Genomic DNA, 7,173 nt, shown 5'->3' with positions numbered 1-7,173 from the left:
TGTGCTGTCATGGCACCAACCAGAGACTGTGTTGTACCAACTGAGGACTGCTTGACTGTACCTGTCTCCTGCAGCACCACACAATGGTCCATAAATCTTCCCACCTCTTGGCCAGAGGCCACTCATTTCGGAGAAGGACTATAAAAGAGCGACCCTCTGGAGAAGACCCCTGAGATCTCCCCATGGATGAAGACTCGTCTATCAGCTGACCCGTGAGGACGCCCGTCTCGTCTGTTGGTAGCTATTTTCCCATCCCCTTCTTTTCTTTTTAAATCTCTATACTTTGTTTCCTATATCTCTCCCCTCTATTGCAACTGAGTTGTTGACATTTAATGAAAATGCATTGCTGTTGTTGAATAAACTGATTTTCTGCTGTTGAATAAACTGATTTTGTCCTCTGCATTTTGCCTGTTTGCACCTTTGAGATCAAAAGAACCATCACGACCCCTGCTCTGTATTAATAGTGGATTGTGACAGCAGCCAGACCTGTTACATGGTCCCTTGGTTCCATGGTGGCCTCACAGTGTCATCATGATCTCCTTGATTCCATGAGTCCCTGTATTGTCACAATATTCTCCTTGTCACAATATTCTCCTTGCTTCTGTAGTGTCACAATGGCCCCTTACTTCCATAAGTTCTTGCAGTGTCACCACGGCCCCTGGGCTCCATGCGGCCCCGCTGTGTCACAATGGCTCCTTGGTTCTCTGGGCCCCACAGCTTCATCACTGACCCTTGGTTCCACAGGGGTCCTGAGTTTCACAAGGGATTTCACCCCCTGATTCCATGAGGCACCAGAGTGTCACAATGGTCTCTTTGGTTCCATGAGGTTCCACAGTGTCCCCATGGTCTCTGTCAGAGGCTGGATGAGATCAATGTCCCAGACACCTGGGCATGAGCTGTCAATCAGTCACACAGTGGGCTGGTGCTGACCCAGGCTCTGATTGCCCCAGCAATCACAAGTCCCACCTGGGGGAGGCCCACAAAGGCCCAGGGGCTTAAAACACGGAGCAGGCGCTCAGCCCATGGTCCATACCCTGCCTTCTCCTGGGGTCTGTGTCTCACCCACACTGGAACCCCAGGGGTTGGGAGCCATGTGTGTGTCTATCTTCAGAGTTTCTGTCTTTCTGCCTCTCTCTCTTTCCTCTCCTTCTAATGCTCTTTATATAGAACAATTTTGGGCACTGCAACAAATTAAGTGTTTAAAGATCTCGAGGTTAAATGGGAAAGGTTAAGGAAGTTCCTACTATTAAAAGTGTTTCATGTTAATTTCTATTATGTATTGAATCCTTTTCCAAAGTTCCTTGATTTTCTATATTTCACCAGTCAAATTATGTGTCATTTTGACCTCTTGAGAATATCTGGCTGGGGTTTCTCCTGTGCAGCAAGCTCGAGTAAAGGAACCTTTGGTCACCCCCAGCATTTCAGTGTTCTGGGGTGTTCCAGCCCTGCAGGCTCACCATGGCCTCTTGTTTCCATCAGGCCCTGCTGTGTCACACTGGCCCTTGGTTCCATGAGCATCTGGAGTGTCACACAGCTTGATGACATTTGTCCTTGCTGCCCCTGCCATCCCACTGCCCCAGCAACAGCCCCGAGCCACCCGTGAGGGACAGGCCCTGCTGGGCCAGGCCTGGGCTCAGGCCTTGGCCTTTCTGCTTCCTCCACCCAGCCCAGGCCTTGCTCAGCATTGCAGTTCCCTGCTCACAGCCTCGGGCTCCTGCAATCCTGCCCTCAAGGATCTGCTCTCACCAGTCCCTGGGGAGCCTTTGGCACTCCCTGCCCTCAGTGGGGCCACTGATGCTCCAAGGGACTTGGAGTTTTGCTTCTGCCTCCTTGAGCCGCTTCTTCAACCTTCTCTCAGTGCCTGAGGGTCATGGACTCAGCCCCAAATCCACTGTGGGGATCATTAACATACAGAAAGTCCTCAGGAGCACCTTGTCTTCTTCCAGTTGTCTTCAAGTTATCAGGGGTTGTGCAGCTGCTTGGAGTCAATTTGGAGTTTTGTTAATGGGGAAGGATTTGATGTGCATCTCATGACTTTTGTGTTTTTAATCACATGAATAGTTTTTCATTTTCCATTATAGAGAAGAGCTGATAGAAGCATTTCCCAAGTGATCTTGATGCTGAATGTTTCCTTGGGAGGTCTGGGCACACAGAAGAATGAGCCCCTTGCAGGCTGCCCCTGTTTGGACAACCTGCTCCTCACCCCCAGCCTCACAATCTCTGACATCGCCCACCTGGGACTGACATCCCTGTGCCCTGCAGCAGAACCTTGTCCCCTGAGCTCTGCAGCTGGCTGTCCCAGCCCATTGCACCATGTCCCACCTGCTCTCTTCAGGGCTCTGCCTGCACACAGGACCAGGAGAAATTTTCCTGTTTGTGAGGAAAGAATGGAAAAGCCTGAGCAGGTTTCCTGAACAACAAACCCAACTGAGGAACCACATGCTCAGTCCAGGCTGTCTGGAATGATGTCACCTTCCTACGAGGGACAGTGTGACCAGCAATGATCTCTGTAAGCAGAATTCTCTGAATATTTCAGCTGAATTCTCTGTTCTTTCCCTGGATCTCTGTTGCAGATGGAAGCTTCTGGTGCCACCCTCACCTTTAATCTCACTTTTGAATGCAGACAGATGTTCCCAGGTGTGTTAAGCAGATGTTGCTCAATGTTTATGCAAAGCTTTTGTATCCTCATGGAACCAAGGGGACCCTTGTGACACAGCAGGGGTTCATGGAACCAAGGAGACAATTGTGACAGTTCAGAGCCTCACAGAAACAAGGCTCCATTGTGACACTGAGGGGAATCATGGAACCCAGCAGACCATGATGACACATCAATATCACATGGAACCAATGGTCCATTGTGACAATGCAGATCCAAGGAGACCATGGTGACACTGTGGGACCTCATGGATCCAAGGGGCCACTGTGACACTGAAGAACTTCATGGAAGCCAGGGTCCAGTGTGACATTGCAGCCCCTCATTGGAACAAAGGAACCATTGTTGACAGCACAGGAACTCATGGAACCAAGGGGCCGTGGTGACACAGCAGGGCCACATGGAACCAAGGAAATCTGTGACATTTAGGAACCTTCTGGAACCAAGGGTCCACTATGACACTGCAGAAACAAGGAGATCATTGTGACACTATGGAAGCTCATGGAACCAAGCAGCCATTGTGACACTCCAGGACCTCGTTGAACCAGGGAGACCATTGTGACACTCCAGAACCTCATGGAACTAAGGGTTTAATGTGACACAGAAGGGTCCCATGGAACCACTTGTCCATTGTGACAATGCAGATGCCAGGAGACCATGGTGGCAGCATGGAAGCTCACGGAACCAAGGATCCAGTGTGACACAGCAAGGCCTTGTAGTATCATAGAGACCATTGTGACAGTACAGAACCTCGTGGAACCAAGGGTCCATTGTTAGAGTCCAGAACCAAGGAGACCTTTGTGACACTACAGAACCTCATGGGACCAAGATTACATTGTTATACAGTGACACTTCATGGAACCAAGGAGCCACAGTGACACAGCAGGGCCCCATGGGACCAACTCTCCATAGTGATACTGCAGAACCTCATGGAACCAAGGAGAACACTGTGACACTGAGGAACCTCATGGAACCAAGCAGCCATTTTCACATGGTGGAACCAAGGAGAGCACTGTTGACAGAACAAAACCTCATGGAACTGAGGGGCCATTGTTATACAGCAAGTCCTCGTGGAACCAAGGGGCCATGGTGACACTGTGGGGACCCATGGAACCAAATGTTCATTGTGACACTGCAGGGCTGCTTTAACCAATTGTCCATTGTGATACTGCAGATCCAAGAGACCGGGGTGACACTATGGCAGTTCATGGAACCAAGGGGCTGTTGTGACACACCAAGGCCTTGTGGAACCACAGAGAGCATTGTGGCAGTGCAGAACCAAGGAGGCCATTTTGACAGTATGGACCCTAATGGAACCAAGGGTCCATTGTTATACAGCAGGGCCTCATGGAACCAAGGGGCCATTGGGAAACTGTGCAAGAACCATAATGGAGTCAAGGACAGCACTGATGTCTTTATTACAGCATAGTGGTCACTTGGGCAATCCTTGCTCCATCTTAGTGCCCAGAGCATCGAATGAACATTGAATGAACAGAGTTTTTATCAGACACATTGATTATGTGATTTATTAGCTATCCCACTTCCTTCGACTTTATTTGACATAGTTGCACCCCTTATTGAAAGTCTTTATATGGTTCTTTGGGTCTGTCTTCAGTATCCTTCAGTCTTTTTAGGTGGCTGTTCCTCTATCCCCGCTTTTGAGTAAGGGCAATATTGTTGTTTTGTAGAACTTCTGTTTTGTCAGCCTTGCAGAGCTGAGCTGGCATCCTCCTTGCATTTTCTGTGACTTCTGTTTGCCTCAGCTACATCCTTTATCTGTTTCTCCAAGGCTGTTCTGTTCTGTTGTACTGTCCTTGACAAGAGTAAATGTTGTTCTGTTCTCCTGTCCTTGTCACAGTGCTCGCCCCACATGAGGCGAGTCTGCAACCCCCTCCAACCCATGGGCTTGGGGAGGGCAAGTGTTCCTGAGGGAACAGGGATGGGACAGCTGGGCTGGACTGACCCAAGGGATGTTTCATTCCATGTTACACCACGATCAGCAATAAACTGAGAGTAGTGGGGGGCAAGCGGCGTAGGGAATTGATGCATTTTTAAAGACATTTTTATTCAAAACAGCACCTACACATACAGAATCCTCTCCTGCCACAGCATGGTTAAATATTTTCTGCTGCTAGGAGATTTCCTGTGGATTTATTTTGCTTCTGTGTATGGCCTTTGCTTTTTGTGCTTGCTTGGTTCATGGGGTTTTTGCTGTTGTGGCTGGGTCTTGCTTTGTTTTTATTTTTTGGTTGGGTTTGATTTTTCCCTATTGAACTGCTTTTTAATTGATACATAAGTTCTACCTTTTCTTGTTGCTTGATTGGCCCCTGATGGCAAGAGAAATTTACTCAACTCAGTCATTTTGCCCAATTACATTTTGCAGTCACCATTAACTAGATGAGTTTGGTCACAGACTCCTTGCAATTTGGCAGCATCTACAAAGGAATTGAAAGTGCATTTTATGCCTTTATAGCAATAATAGAAATGTTCCACACTGGTGGTCAAGGGCTGGTCACTCAGGGAGGTCACCAGGGAGTGGCTGCCAAGAGGACTCTGTGCCATGGATGACATTTGACCCTGATTGTTCAGCCAAATTCCCACCCACCCCATGTTCCACTCCTGCAGCCCAGCTCTCTCCAATCTGGCTCTGAGGAGAGCACAGCAGACCATGTCCCAGGCCTGGCTAAAGTCTGGGCACACAACATCCCCTTCTTTTCCCTCCCACGGGGGTTCTGCAATCCCTGCCTTGTGCTGCCAGTGCCTGGAATGGCTGCAGGAGGATTTGCCACCTGCCCTTCCCTGCTGAGCCTGACCAGTCTGTGACTGTCCCAGTGCCCCTCCCTGCCCTGTTTGCAGACTGGTTCCATGTCTGCCCTTTCCAAGTGCCCAGAACCCTCTGGGATGGCTCTGTCCTTTCCAAGGGGTTTGAGAGGGGTCTCACAGTGACACTTCCCAGCCTTCTCAACATCCCTGACTCCAAAGGCCTTTTCCACATGCCTCAGTTCCAGGTCAGTGCCCAGAGCACAGCACAGCCCTGTCCAGGTCCTTAGGATGGTTCAGAATGGAGGCAGCTCTGATTTCTCCCCACAGACCAGGGAACTCCAATGGTCTCTCTGTGCAGTCCATGGCTGTCCTGAGCATTTTTTCCTGGAACCTCCCTGCCAGAATGTTTCTCTCTATGCAATCCTAACCACAGCCCGGTAATGAATTCAGGTGTTTCCCAGAGTGTAGTGGCCTCAAGGCACTGTTTGTGCCACCAAAACTGTGCCACCCCCATGTGCTGATGATGGTGTTTGTGCTCACTTGGGTTCATCTCCCCACACACACACAATACACTGCTGAAATCTCCTCAATACACACCAAACATGGCCTGCTGGCCTGGTCACTTGGTGTCCCTCCATGCAGGGACAAACAACCTCCTGCAGCTGGGGGAGAGGCCAGTGCTGGGTGTGGTGTTTGCAGGGGCTGGTGTGGGACAATTGCCCTGGGGCACCTTCCCAGGCTGTTCCCAGAACAAAGACACAGCCCAGGCCCTGCCCTGCTGCTCCTCAGGTCCATCCCAGGAGCTCTGGCTGTGCCAGGACACTGCTGTGTGCCCCCTGCACACTGCCCCTCTGCCCCAGGCTCCTCACTGTCTCTGCTGAACACAAGCACGGTAGATACTGATGGAGCAATACTGTGACTAATGGCATCCCTTGGTGGAAAATATAATCAGAAGTTAAAAAAAAAGAAAAACAAGTGGAAAAATAGAATACACCAAATAGAATAACAAGAAAGACACATGGCCCAAAGCAGTCTGGGCAGTCTGTAATGAGTTCCATTCTGAATGCTATGCAGAACAAACAGGCACTTTATTGTTTCTGAAAAGCACAGAGTGGTCATATTCCTCAGGGCATCCTCAAGCTCCTGGTCCCTCAGGCTGTAGATGAGGGGTGCAGGGCTGGAGGCAGCACCGAGTACAGAACTGACAGTGCGAGAGGCAGGGATGGGCACCAGGGTGGCACAGGTGACCTTTGGGCTTTGCAGGGCCCAGGCACAAGGGCTGTGCCAGAGGCAGGGCTGAGGTCACACTCTGTGGGCTGGGGCAGAGCCCAGCCAGAAATCCCCCCTGAGCCAGCAGCTCTGCAGTGGTGGCCACCAGGCTGGCTTGCCCAGGGAGGCTTCTGGCCATGGCCTGCAGGGAGCTGCTGCTGCCAAGGTGCCTTTGGTGCCTCAGGCTCTGCCTGGCACAGGTCCCACCACGGCTCTCTGCTCTTGTGCCCGAGCCCTTCCCTGTGCTGGGGCTGGCCTGGGGCTTTTCCTGCAGCAGGACCTGGGCTGGCCATGGCACAGGAAAGGCAATTCCTGCTGGAGCAGGAGGCTCTGCCTGGAATGGGCTCAAACAACTCCAGCAATGTCCTGTTTGCAAAGCCCCAGGGGGAAATGAAAGAGGGGGGTTCGCGCTGCTTTTGGGGTGAATAATGCTGAAACCAGCCTGACTCCTCCATCCCAAAGTTCAACATCCTGAGAGGGAGCTGGAG

This window comes from Sturnus vulgaris, unplaced genomic scaffold (assembly GCF_052056855.1).
Source record: "Sturnus vulgaris isolate bStuVul1 unplaced genomic scaffold, bStuVul1.hap1 Scaffold_157, whole genome shotgun sequence".
Taxonomy (NCBI): domain Eukaryota; kingdom Metazoa; phylum Chordata; class Aves; order Passeriformes; family Sturnidae; genus Sturnus; species Sturnus vulgaris.
This window is presented reverse-complemented; position numbering follows the sequence as displayed.